The sequence below is a fragment of the Drosophila eugracilis genome, unplaced genomic scaffold (assembly GCF_018153835.1).
Source record: "Drosophila eugracilis isolate 14026-0451.02 unplaced genomic scaffold, ASM1815383v1 contig_2167, whole genome shotgun sequence".
Classification (NCBI taxonomy): Eukaryota; Metazoa; Arthropoda; class Insecta; order Diptera; family Drosophilidae; genus Drosophila; species Drosophila eugracilis.
Genome location: NW_024573052.1, coordinates 1,117,151 through 1,131,004, shown reverse-complemented (window position 1 = coordinate 1,131,004; position 13,854 = coordinate 1,117,151). Strand labels below are relative to the sequence as shown.

General features: G+C 40.4%; 1 protein-coding gene across 2 annotated transcripts in view; it reads right to left on the bottom strand.

The window, feature by feature from the left end:
- LOC108103695 (sex peptide receptor) overlaps nt 1-12,360 on the bottom strand; it is a 50,536-nt gene extending 38,176 nt beyond the window's left edge. Inside the window, exon 1 of one of the 2 annotated variants that reach the window (XM_017209291.2) lies at nt 12,303-12,360. The gene's annotated coding sequence lies outside the window, so the exon portion shown is untranslated. Of the gene's footprint in view, nt 1-6,299; nt 6,639-12,302 lie in introns of those variants that run through there. The other variant, XM_017209289.2, reaches the window with a different exon arrangement.
- Nucleotides 12,361-13,854: the final 1,494 nt, after the last annotated feature.

Genomic DNA, 13,854 nt, shown 5'->3' with positions numbered 1-13,854 from the left:
TAGCATCAGCAAGCAGGCGGCAGTCCCAGGTGAAATCAAGTGATCATGCATCAAGCTGGCATTAACACATTAGTGCCAAGACACTTGTAAGCCAGCGGCAGCGGAAAATCAATGACACGCCCACTCGGCCGAAGGTCACACCACACGTGCCTTCCTTCCTTCATTTTGGGCGACTTGCCACAGCCAGCTGCTTCCGCCTGCTTCCCTGCTTTTATCCCTCGACTAGAGGTGACAGTTTTTAATGAGCCCTCATTACGATTCGCAGCAGCAGCAGAAAGAAGGGGTATCTTTTGGGGTATATTAGTGCTGCAAACTCCATGAAAAGCAGGCTTTGCTAAGCTCTCTTTAGCTCTCTTAGGGTAAGCCAAATTCCATTCGCAAAAGCGTAGAAAAAGTCTTCTCCCTAAAGAAACCTGCAAGCCCAGCCAAAATGTTACACATACGCCATGTGCGCCAGTGAAAAACTAAACGACAGCGGCTGCTAGTTGCGGCTTTCCTCTGGCTCAGTCAGCATTCTTTTTTTTTGCTTTTCTGTTTTCCGTTTTTCTTGGCCTGCTAAGAACTTAAATTCATATTAAATTTCAGTAATTCCTGATGCACTAATCGGCCTAAGTTGCAGGCGAACTCGGCTCTAATCCCCTCCTGGCCATTTCAATTATTCTGACTGGCCAACAAGGACACAGCTAACTGATAAGCTTCCTGGTCAAAGGGGGGGGAGCAGGGGAGACAAAGGAATTTATGGGTAAACACATCGCATCGCATAAATCAAACAAAACATCAATAAATCAGAAACTGTTGACGTGCCATCAAAACATGGTCAGCTAAAGGACCTCAACTGCACTGCATTCATGTCCAATTGTGTAATTTAGTTGGCTTAAAAGGGGAGAGGGGAGAGGGTTAAAGCGTAGAGGGGACTTAATATAAGCCGTAAACAATGGCAATTAATACACATTCTACATTGACAGCAATTTATTGGGAAAACAAACAGCCAAACTAATCGCCAATGAGATTGATTTTCAAACACACTTTGGCCCAGGCAGCTGCCATCCTTTTTTTATGATATGTTTTTTATAAAATGTTTACAAACATTTACAAGCCCAGAGAGAGACATCATCATTGAAGTGTAAAGTGACAAGAAACCAAAGAAAAGTAAATAAAAAGAGATAAAAATACAGGAAAACCTGCCCTAGAAAGTTGGAAATTCTTTTTCTTTCTTTAAGAAATGAAAAGTCTCAAGATTTGGCCACTTAAAAAGCCTCTCAAGACTAGGACTTCCTCTCTTTCTTGCAAGCCTATTAAGACAAGTTTATTTGAAAATGAAAACACTTTTCTTCTTTGCCATTTTCCTTGTTAATTTCCCTATAAAATCACCCACTAATATATAGAAAACATTCTTGGTGACGAAACGATAAACATGCCGTTAAAATAGAACGCCATTTGTGGCTGGGAAAATTCGGGTAAATTAGGTGTTAGGTGTGGAAAAGGGCAAAAAGAATCACAGAGTCCGAGTGCGAGTCCGAAAACACTTTATTAAATGCGATATGAGAGAGTGTGGCAAGCCCATAGACATGTGGCAAGCGTTGGCGTTTCTCCGCCTAGCTTTCCGACTTGCTGGCTGGCTGCCTTTTTTTTCCCGCCCCCCTAGCTTGATTGCATAATCAGTAATTTGATTAAATAAATGATTAAATAAAATTGATGGATTGCCGGCGGCCACCGCCAGACCCACCACAAACACCTTTTATTTTTTCCCCCCACAAGCACACAAAGAGCTATGAAAAACCTCAGCGTTCCCGTCGACCCTCATTAATTTCAGCTCTCGCTTCTGGTTTTATCTTCGCTTTGCACATTGATTAATTCGATTGTTGATTCAATTAATTTCACCTCACCATGGCCACACTGCGTATGCGTAATATCGTATATGGTATATATATATATCCCGCCAAGAATCAGGCATATACTATCATCTATTGAGAGTTTTCTTTTTCAAAGTGCACACGGGTTAATGAGGTGCTAATTGGATTACCTCCTGCAAATATGAATTATTCCCCAATAAATCTCACTCTTAGACAAATTTATTCCCATAAATCAAGTCACAGGGGGAAGGGTTTTCAACTTTAAATAATAATATTTGAAAACCCATAACTTGGCTTTCAATATGCTTGCCCAACTATGAATGCAATTTCCTAATACCTTACGCTTGCTTGGACTTATTAATTAACTTAATCAGTGACTTAGTCTGGCCTTGTCCTGGCCATTTTGTAATGTGGAAAACACTTTTTGGCTTATTATTTGGCCTAACTATTGAGTTTGCTCAACTGAGAGAGTGAAATTCCCAACTATATTTGCTTTTAAGTTAAAGTTTTCATATTTCCAAACTAGATTTGCCTCTACAAAAGCAAAAAGTCCTCCTCTATTCCTGAAAACAAGCCTCCCTCCCTCCCGCTTAACCTCTAACCTATCTAATAATATATTTTTCTCCTAGAAAAAACCCTTTTGCCTATAATTTCACCCCACTAGCCATTTGCCATTAGCTGGAAAACCGCGTTGCTTGTACCACTCCTTCTCTTACTCCCCCTCTCCTTTAAAACCAAACGAGCTTTCTTAGTGCCAATCTAAATCCCAATCTCAGCGAGACTGCTCCCTGACGCAAAAGGGAAACCCAACCTGTTGCTAACCAGGCTCCTCTAGAGGATCCGCACTGAAACCGCACTGCTTTCCGTTTTCCCTTTTCCTCTACATTTCCACTTTTCAAGCATTGTTGTTCGGCTGCTTCGCATCAAAAGGAAAACCCAGCGAATTCCCTTTCCTCCCTTTCCCTTGCCTCTTCACATTTTTTCACTTGGCTGATGTTTTCTTTTCATTGGCATTTGCTGAGCCGTGTAATAATTGCCACACTGCATACCTCCGAGGAGGTGCCCTTACGAGAACTTAAACACGTTCACCGCAGCAACGGGTGCAGGCAGAGAAAATGTGTGTACTAAGCTTAATATTTCATTGAAAGGCAGGAAGAACAGTGATTAATGTACAAGGTAATCGGATTAACAAGCTTGCTTTTAGGGGAGAAACATAGTTTCTACTCAAGGCTTGTGTTTCCCTACATTTCCCTCTCTAGACTTTCCAGTGAAAGCATACAAAAACGTAGCTATAATTAGGCCCATCCAAAACATAGAAAGTTCAGGGCTTTTTCTGTTCCTTATATGAAGACCTGCCTCATGTCCTTGCCTAGGCCTGTAATATTCTTGCCACCTACAAGCCCATGCCCTTAGATGTCAATGAACCTGGAACCTAGAACCTGGAACCCAGAACCTGAAAACTGGAATCTATAGCTTCTTCCAGATTCCTCCTATGACAGCATCAATGTTGTTTACAATCTCAAGAGCCTCCACCTCCACCTCCCCCTTTCCCTTTCTCTTTCCCCACCCGAAAAGAAAGCAACTTGTGCCACGCGCTGCTCAGTTTCCGATGGCCGTGTGGAAGCTCCTCTTAGCGACACTAAATCTGGATTCAATATGTTGTCGGTTTAACATATTTCATCTTTGGTCAGCCTCGTTTGCATAGTGAGCGCGTGTGTGTGTTGGTGTGTGGGTGTGGGCAAACAACGTGTTGTGCCAATATTTACTAGGCCCCTAGGCTTGCTCTGCCATACTATCTACACTCTCTCACTGAGAAAAACAAAAAGGAAAAGCGGAAAACACAAACATAAGGTTGGGTAAGAAAAAAGAACGAAAAAAATTTATTGAAATTTCGCCCTTCGCTTGGCCCTGTTTGTTAGGGAATTAAATTTAGGCGATTGTATTACCAAGGACAGGCCATTTTCGGGTCTAAAGTTACACATTATTGGCCAGACTTTGATTGGTAATGAGATCACAAACTTTGATTTTGATTGAATTGATTTTGAGCCACCGTTTAAACTGCCCATCCTTGGATCTCTATCTCTATCTCTCTGTCAGTTCCAGCAATTAGTTTGATTAACCAAAGGCAGGCAGGCAGGCAGACAGGCAGGCAGGGAAATCTATCAAATTTTCCCATCTAACATCACCAACAGTCAGTTATTAGCAAGTACATTATGGCTAATGGTGGAAACGACCTTAATAACTCTCCGCCTTTTCCAGGAGGCTCCCCGTATTAATGCCCAGATTATAACCACTTCAAGCCTCCGCAAGTGCACTTTCCACTTTCCACACTCAATCAGAAGGGGCGCCCAAGGAAAATCCATGGGGAAAAACAACAACAAAAGAAACCGAAAAAGACAAACTTTGGCTGTAAAGCATTTAAAAAATTAATTGCAACCTTTTTTTTCTCCCCGGCAATGGCCGATAAACCTTTCGCCGGGTTTCATAAACAACCAACCGGGCCAAGAAGTCATTAAAATCATGATTAGCAGGGAGCCACAGGTGCCATTAAGTGGACCCCAAGTGGAAAATAAAGGCAAAGGCAGAGGGAAAGCAAAGGGAAAGCAAAGGAAAAGCTAAGCGGAAAGCAGTGAAAGGGTGGCGAAAGGGTGGCGGGCGGTACACAGGGATCACAGGGAGCTTTGTTTGTTTGCCGCTCGACTGCGTGCAAATTTGGCTGGCATAAAAAAAGTGGCCAACTGACCGACCACAAAACCGAACACAGGGATCTTAATGTTTTTCTTTCAATAATTTGGCCAAAAAAAAAAAAAAGAAGGAAAGAAAGGCGAGGGCATGCGAACTCGCACGGTGCAAGGTCACAACAAAAGGGTTTCGTTTCGGCCATCCGATTTGGCTTCTCGACATTCGCCTTTGTGTGCCTGCTGCTGCTGCTGCTGCTGCTGCTGCTGCTGCATTTTCCCGGGGCCTTTTCCTCAGAGCCTTTGCCCTCTTTTGTATTTTGTTTTTGTTCGCAGGTCAAAACTCAAAAGGTTTTCCATGTTATACGGCATTTATTATGTGTGGTGGCAGTGTGGCAATGTGGCAGGCAGGGTCTGTCCGGCACTGATAAGCCTGCCAACCGATTTATGCCTTTTTGCAATTTGGTGCAGCATCAACGGGAATCGATTTCATGTCGGCCTAATTATGTGGAAAGAATCTTCAGCGACAATTAGCCAAGTAAAGGAAAGCCGACGGCGGCTTAAAGAAAATTCGAATTTTATTAGATTTTTCCTTCTCCTTCATAGAAAGCATCTCCTTTCTAGACTCATCTTGACTCATCGAATGAAAGCCATTTCTCAAGGCCCTAACTGAGAGCTCTCTTCATGGGTAGTTTTCCCTAATGGAGATGAGACTTTTCCCCCCCAAAAAGATCCTTTAATGCTTACACATGAATGGCTGCACATAGAATGTAAATGGGAAAAACCAATGAATTTACTGTCAGTGCAGCAATTTTCCAATTTTCACAGCCTCTGACTTCACTTCCTCCCTTCCGCCCGCCGTTCTCTCAGCTAAGCACATTAAATATAATTTTAATAGTTTTCCGACGCTGTTAATTGCCAGTTGGACTTGAAAATCAATGTGGCCGCCAGCAAGGGGAAACTGTCTGCTGATGGGAAAGTCGCCGGAGGACAGCTATTGGACACTTTGGGACACTGCTTAAAATGGACAGTCATTTTAAGTCACAGAAAATTTCAGTTTTCAGTTTTCAGTTTTCAAAATTTCCACAACAAAAGCATCGCTTATCTTGCCAAGTTTTTTAGGTTTTTCCTTTTTTCACACAAGTCTTTCAAATGTTTCATAGACAGTTTTAACAGTTTTCACAGTTTTCCTTCATTTTTTCTTCTCTCTTTCAAGAAACTACCTTCCTGTTGCCAACCAAAGTCGGGCCAAAGTGCAAGTTACTACTACTACTACTACAGCCTGACAAGTTTCCCCAACTAGAAGTGTTTTTCATATCAATTTTTGTTACTCATTTTATGCAACTTTAAGCTGTTTTCCTCCCAGCGTTGACTTCGAAAAACTTTCCTTTGCCTTCTTATAAGATCCACAAAACTATGCGGGTCGAAGGAAATGCTTTTGAAATTTTTCAATATTTTTTTCACTTTCCAGAGTTGGGGAGGAGAACCTTCCCTTTAAGGGGGTGGAGAGAAAACTTGTTTATCAGAAAGAACTAAGACACAGAAACATTATCATAATCTATGGCACATTATTTCTGTGCTATTTCCTAGGCCTTTGACCATCGAAAACAGTTTTCCTTTTGATTTGGCCAAAAGAATTCGTTGGCTTGTTTATGCCTTCAAGGGCCAGCGATAAATTTTTGCCATTGTTTGGCTGTCAGCTTTGAGTTTCCCGGGCGTTTTTACTTCTAGCAAAAAAAAAAACTAACCAAAGAAAAGCGATATTTACCTGATGAATTCCTGGCATTCGGAAAGTTTTTCTATTTATTTTTTTCGCTTGAGTTTTTATGGTCACAAAGCACAGAAACAAAAATGTGGAAAAAAATGTTTTGTTTTTTTTTTTGAGAATTTTTAGAATTTTTGAGAATTTTCAGAATTTTTCATATGTTTTTTTAAGGCTTTTCAAGATGTTGAAACGTCTGTGGCACATTTGCTTGGCCCGAAACAACACAACGCTTTTCGCTTTTCAATTTTCAATTTTCAATTTAGCCAGCCGGAATTGAGTTTTGGAAAACTGTCTCTTTATAGCCTCCGGCTTTTCCTTCTCAGGGCTGTGTGTTCGCCTTAAAAAACCCGCAACGACTGAATCAAAACAAACAAATTTCTTTAGTTTTATTCCAAAAAGTGTTGGCGGATATTTCGGCAGCGGCTTGCTTGCCCGCCGCTCGTCGTCGCTCGACGCTCAACGCTCGGGAAAGGCCTCGGTAAAGACCTCGATGGAGTGTTCCCAGCTGCTGGATATCCGCCGCTCTTTTTATCCGCCAGCCTTGAGTTTCAGTTTCCCATCCAACATTTATCCGCGCGTCTGCGCTCTTCCCTTTTTCCCTTTTTAGCTTGGTCTCGCTTTTCTGTTTACATGGCCCCTTGCTTGACTTTTCTTGTTTTTCCTGACGTTCTCTAGCTGTGTGTTGTTGTTATTGTTATTGCGCTGCTCGGCGGCACACCGGCATTGTTGCTTTTCCTAAGCGTTTTTTAATCTCTTAGCGCCGGGGCTGGCTTTGTTTTTGAATTTTTGGAATTTGGAAGCGAGGCGCGCGCTGTGCTCTCAGCTGTTTGCCAGTCTCAAGGTGTTTGACACTTAGGGGCACCTAACCACTCCTCTCCTCCGAAACAGAACTCTCCTCCTAACTTGGAACAGCCGCCTTAACCGCATCCTTAGTCAGTCACTCCAAGGAGTCAGTATCCTTTCACACTTCCACATGTCCTGCAGACGAATGAAGGATGCTCTTACTCCGGGGAAAATGGATAAAAGAAAAGGTTTCCCTTGATGACTGGAACACAACTTTATCAAACATTTCAGTTTTTCTCATTATTTAATAATAATTTTAATCCAAAACGAATTTTCCATTTTCCGAAACAAACTACAGGCAATGTGCCATTTTTTTTCAGGGCATTCGAGGAAAATTGGTTTTATGATTTAAGCCACGCGGTTGGGTTTTTTATGCTTTTGATTTTTGGTTCATTGACTTGCGCCCAGCGAAATGGGAAAGTCATTAACTTTGTTGTTTGTTGTTGCTTTTTTGGCGGTGGCGCGCGGAGCCCATGGAAATGCAATTTCCTTATCAGTTTTTTGTATTTTTTGTATTTTTTTGGCCAGGCCAAGCTCTTTGTGCCAGGTCGCAGGTTCTTTTTAATTTCATTGCATACGGCTGGTTTATTTTCGGGAGATTTCTATTGAATCCTGATTCGATTTGGCACTGATTGATGCTTTGTTGCGACTCACCTAACAGCCACCCCACCACCCCCCACCACACCCCCTCTGCTCAGGTTAACAATTAGAAGTTCAATGACCCTCCAACCGTTGTCGTCGTCGTCTGCTATTAAGTTCCTCCACTTCAGGATCCTTTTTCGGCTTAGACAAAAAGGGGAAATTGACTTCCTTGTCATATTTCCGACCTGCTACTTGCTACTTGCTACTTGCGAGCTTATCGTTGCTTAGGTTGCCCCATCGAAGGCACTCGAGGACTCGCTCAGGCACTCGATTAGATCCCAGTTTATGAGTGGCCGCCTGCCGGAATCAATAAGCCCAGCCCATTCACCCGGCTCAGCTTGTCGGCTAAGTGGGCGTCGGAGTGCACTGGGAGAAAAGTTATAGGAAAATCTCTTTCTAACCCTCATTTCTTCACAGTTTTCTCAGTTTTTTCTCTCAGTGCTGTGGCCAAGAAACATATTGAATTGAAAACACATGAAAAGTCCCCACTCCAGCTGTGTGTTTCTTTTATAATCAAATTGGAAACTGTAGCTTTCCCAAAGATATCTGGCTACTTGAAAATTCCCGAACACGTCCCACTGTCAACTACTTGTCCTTCCCTCTGATTTCGCCCTTGGGGGAACGACTCTCTCTCTCTCTCATATGCTTTGAAATTCAAAGTTGCAGTTGCATCTGCAATTTGCATCGCTGCAATGCTGCAGAGCTGCATTGCTGTTTGCCGCCTGGTGGCATTATAATTGCATTTTTGCGCTGCCGCCTGGGGCATCAGCAGTACAGTCAGGAAGTCTTCCCAGGACACTAGGCAGTTTCCAGTCACAAACGAAGTTTGAGTGGGGGAAAGTATGCGGACGTGGAAATACCAGAGGAAAACCAAAAGAAAATTAGGAAAATAGAAGATCAAAGTGGGGTCAAAGCAAAGCAAGTTCAAGAAATGTTAGAAAAAGGAAAGGAAAATCTTCCAAAAAAAAGAGGTTTAGATGTAGTCCATCATACCCTCCTCTTAACTCTACCACTAATGGGTAGCTTTGCCTGCAAGACGCTTGATTTCAATTTCATAGAATTTGGTCAGCACAAAGGCTCAGTCTCCGTCTCCTTCTCCGACTCCTGCTCCGACTTCTGCTCCATCTCCTGTTCCAGCTTTGAGTGATTGATATGCCTGCGGGGCTTCGCTGGCGTTTCTCTCGGAGAATTGTGACAATCGTGGCTGTACCCACACGCCCTACCCCTGCCCTGTAGGCTCCCTCAAGTGTGGCTCCCTTCTGGCCAAGGTGTCGGTTAATCCGATTGGAAAATGTACACACACTCAAAGAGACATCGCAATTTCCATTGCTTTCCAATCCCCTGCCAAGTGCCGAAGCACTTGCTGCAAGCACCTTAATGCCATATCTCAGCTTGGCTTTAAATGTTAAATTATCGGTTATCTATATACCGATATATACCCCCCTCTCTTATTACCCCTCCCTCCACCCCAATCATCAGCTGTTTCTGCTTATTTACTGGCCATTCGGCTTATTGCGGATTCGGGACAATCATTTAACAGTCCTTATGAGCTGCAGGATTAATATTAATATCCCGCCACAGCATTAATATTTATATTTATTTATCAATTGGCAGTGGAGGAGTGGCGGAGCTTAATCAAATTGCCGGAAATTTAAAGTTAAATATTAATGGAAAACTGTAAATTCCGGGAAATTGATCGATTTTCAAAGGGAAAACTCTTCTTTGATTACTTTTCAAGATCAGAAAAAACTATTTATGAAATTCTAGCAATCACAGAGAGAGAGAGAGAGAGAGAGAGAAAGCTGTGCTTGGGACAGGCCACAGGCCACATGCCACGTTGCCTACTTTTCGGCGGCATTTCTCGTTTCCTGCCTTGTCATTTGAACTTTCGCTCACTTTTAAGAAGAACTAAGTTAATCAGCTTGGAATATTTCCATGAAAAACATCAAATAAGTTTTTACTTTACGCAAAATATTCATTTTGATAAACCTTAAGCATATGAAAACTCCGACTTTTCCTTCTTTTCTCACACCCCCCATATCTAACCCTTATTTATTCTTCAATCACTTCCCCTTCCCCAAATCAAACTTCTACCCCTCGGGTGCTGAGACCGGAAGTGGCAGAATATCTGCTCACAATGCGTGTATTTGTCGTATTGGAATTCCTTTGACAACCAACAAACAAGAACCCTTCCCCCATAGCCTGCTTGCTTTCCTTCTTACTTTCTTCTTCTCCTTCCACCCTGTTTACCTGACTTTGAGAGAGTGCGGAACCACACCACACCACCCCCCTTTCATACAACCTCCTGGGGGCATTTATAGGGTGTTGGCTTCAGTGTGTGTGAGTGCCGCCTTACAAATTGAATTCAACATATTTGCTTTAAATGCCCTTTATCCCGCTTCGATATGCTACCCATTACTCTTCTGGGGTTATGGCCCAGCCTTCGGGGCTTGCTTCGATCGATTCATATTTCTTATACATCCGATATATATATATATATACATATATCTTCTACCCATACGTTAGATAAACCATTTCTTAAGTCATTTTTAGATTAAACTAAAGATATAGCTTGAAAAACCTATCAAAACTGCGGTATTTCCCTCTTCGATTTTTGATTTTCCTTCACATTTCTTCACATTAACCCCATCATCGCCCCCCTAACGGGCGTGGCTGTTCGTGTGGGACAGATTAGCGCTTAAATCATGATTACCACAGCAGTGGCAGTAATTAGGAGACGCTAAACGGAGCATGGAGTGGGTGTGCTATACATAAATACTCTCAAGATTGCAGTACATCAGAGCTCCCGGCCACAAGGAAATTCCTCGGGAAATGTGGAAATGGGAGGGCTGGGAAAGTGAACGATGCCAGCAATTTGCTATTAGTTATCTCGGCTATTGTTATGGGTGTGTGTGTGTTGGTGTGTGTGTGTGTGGTCTCGTTATGCATTTGCTTATGCTGTGTGCGTGCCAATATCCCACCGAGGACCACAAGCACAACTCCACATGGGACCAACTCCCCCAACCCCCAAACCTGCTCCCTCCCCCGACACACACTTACAAATTATATAGACGCCATACGAATTTGTCTGGCAGAAAAGAGTGGCAAGGAGAGGGGGGCAAGAGGAGCGAAGAGATGGGGCCTTTTGCTTCCGCTTTCACGTAATTTCCCCCCGCGGCGGAAAACTCTCTCTCTACTGCAGTGAAAAATGCAACTTTGTGGTCGGTAAAAATAAATAAATATCTCCGAGATAAGCAAGTGATTCATGGCCATGGCTATGGCTATGGCTATGACTGCCTCTGTGCGTGGTTACTCGCAGGCGGAAACTATAGAAACGATTCTACAAATCTCTCAATTAGATTAACTTTTATACAATTCGGATTATATACCTCGATTCCCTCATCCTGATTTTGTAAAGTTTACAAAAATCAGTTTTTGGGAAGAGAAAATAAGAGGAAGTGATCGTATATCTCATAGAAAATGCAGAAGCTGATCGATCCTGATTTTTAGCCCCAAATGTAAGTATTTTTCCCATAACTAAGCAAATAATGATCGGAATATAGAATGCCATACATCGATGAACTCCTAATTAAAATTCTAATAAAACTGTATTCACAGTTTAAAAAGTGAAATTTTAGCCATTTTTTGCGAAATTTGATGATGTTACCCCTTATCAAAAAGGACAAAACGTCGTTTCTCCTAATTTCCCCCAAAATACTACAGGTTTATGCCCATAACTCAGCCAATATTGGTCTGAATATGGAATGTTATAGCTCGTTGAGCTCATAATTTGATTGCCAACAAAACTGCATTCCCAGTTTGAAAAGTAAAAATTTAGCTAATTTTCGTAAATTTTGATGATGTTACCCCTTATCAAAAATGCAAATTTTGGAATTCCTCTTTTTTCACCTCAAAGTGACAGTTTTATTTCCACAACTAAGTCAATTATAGTCCGAATTTGGAAAGTAATGTCTCGTTGAGCTCGTAATTTAAATTCTAATAAAACTGCATCCCCACCTTAAAATGTAATATTTTTGCCTTTTTTGAAGATTTTGATGATTACCCCTTACAAAAAATACAAAAAATTGCCAAAATTTGAAATTCCCAAAATCATGAAACGAATGATCAGGAAAGTTTGTTTTGGTCGTTACCTTCACTAAACAGTCTTTGTTTTAGCTGTGCGTCTTGTTTTGGCAAAGTTATAGACATAAACTCGATAAAAAAGAGTGAATTTTCTGTCAGAAATCGTAGTTTTGATTGTTGTCCCCAAATTAATCAGAATTCTTCCCACAAAAAAACCAAAAACGGACGAAATATGGAAAGTCATACATCGCTGGACTGCAAGATATCTTTTACTCAGACAAAAAAATCAGAAAAACTTCAAGACAAAACCTATAAGAACTGTATTTTTTAACTAAGCTTTAGATTTGCGGAAAAGTATGCTAACTAAACACTAAAGTATCTGACTTGCTCAAGAAAATTGGGAAAATTCATGTTAACTGCATTCAGCAGGCCACTTACCCCGAATTATCCGGGGTTCTTATTGAGGTAAAGATGATTTGGTTTCGCCTTTTCGTTTTCCATTTCCATGCAGTTTCACTTTTCACTTTTCCCACGGAGCACACAATTTAAATCACTTTCCTGCCATCGAAAATAACAATATTAGTTGGTTGGAATTGGTAAATATTTCAAATATAAGTAAATATATAAAAATAAATACAAATTAAAGACTAATAAGGTCAATGTTATGCTTGTCTAAAGCTGAACTTAAAATAAAAGTTAACAAGGTAAAAGGCTCTTTCTGTGTGAAGTTTAGTAAAAACTTCACAAAGAAAGAACAAATTGACTTCCAATACATTTCTCCTGAAAGAAGATGAAATTTTAAATTAATAAAATTTATAATTAAATGAATAACTAATTTCATATAAATAGCAGAAAGTGTATACACTTACCTTAAGTTTCCACATTTGTATGCCATTAACCGAAGTTCAAGTTTCGACTTGTTGCATTTTGGGAAATATTTGTATTTTAAAGATGAGTTGGTCTTCGCTTTTCCGTTTTCCATTTTCATGCAATTTCACTTTTCCCACGGAGCACAAAATTTAAAGCACTTTCCTGCCATCGAAAATAACAATATTAGTTCTTCGGAATTTGTAAGAAAAATTATATAAAATATTAATATATAAACTTAAAATAAAAGTTAAGAAGGCTCTTTCTGTGTGAAGTTTTTTAGTAATAAAAACTTCACAAGGAAAGAACACATCGACTTGCAATACATTTCTCCTGAAAAGAGATAAAATTTTAAATTAATAAAATTTAAAATTAAGTTAATAATTAATTGTATATAATTAGCAACAAAATATATACACTTACCTTGAATTTCCACGTTTTTCTGCCATTAATCGAAGTTCTAGTTTTGATTTGTTGCATTTCAGGAAATATTGGTATCTGGTTTTCCACACAAAACGTTGAATTTTCCAGCCGCCTTCCATTTTCCTGTGAATATTTATAAATATAAATATTTATAAGTATAAATAAATATAAAATATATATATGGGAAGGTATGTATATAATTTTAAAATAATATAAATATTTATGAAAACATAAAAAAATAAATACAAAATATACATGAAATAAATATTATTCAGTGCCTCTTACCCTGAACTTAAAACATGCAATCAGACTTCGCCTTCTAATTTAACACTTTCCAAAACTCAAAACAACAAGTGCAAGTTTAAGAATGAAAACTGGCAAAACGGACAACGGAAAATTCCAGAGGGGAAAGAGCGGACAGGTAAAAGATCTTCCAAAGTTCTTATCTTTGCCTTCCCTCTCTCACTTTTCTATCACTCACCTCGCTTTAGCTTACCAGAGCATTATCATTAACATAATCGTCATTAACATAATCATCATTTACATAATCATCATTAACTACACGTCATTACACACTTGCATACATACATACGTAGGTATGTCACACACACCCACTTCTTCAGCGGAGCACCCTTTGCATTTTCGCATAAAAAGTATTTTAATTCATTATATAGCCAATTTATATTGACCACAAACTAAA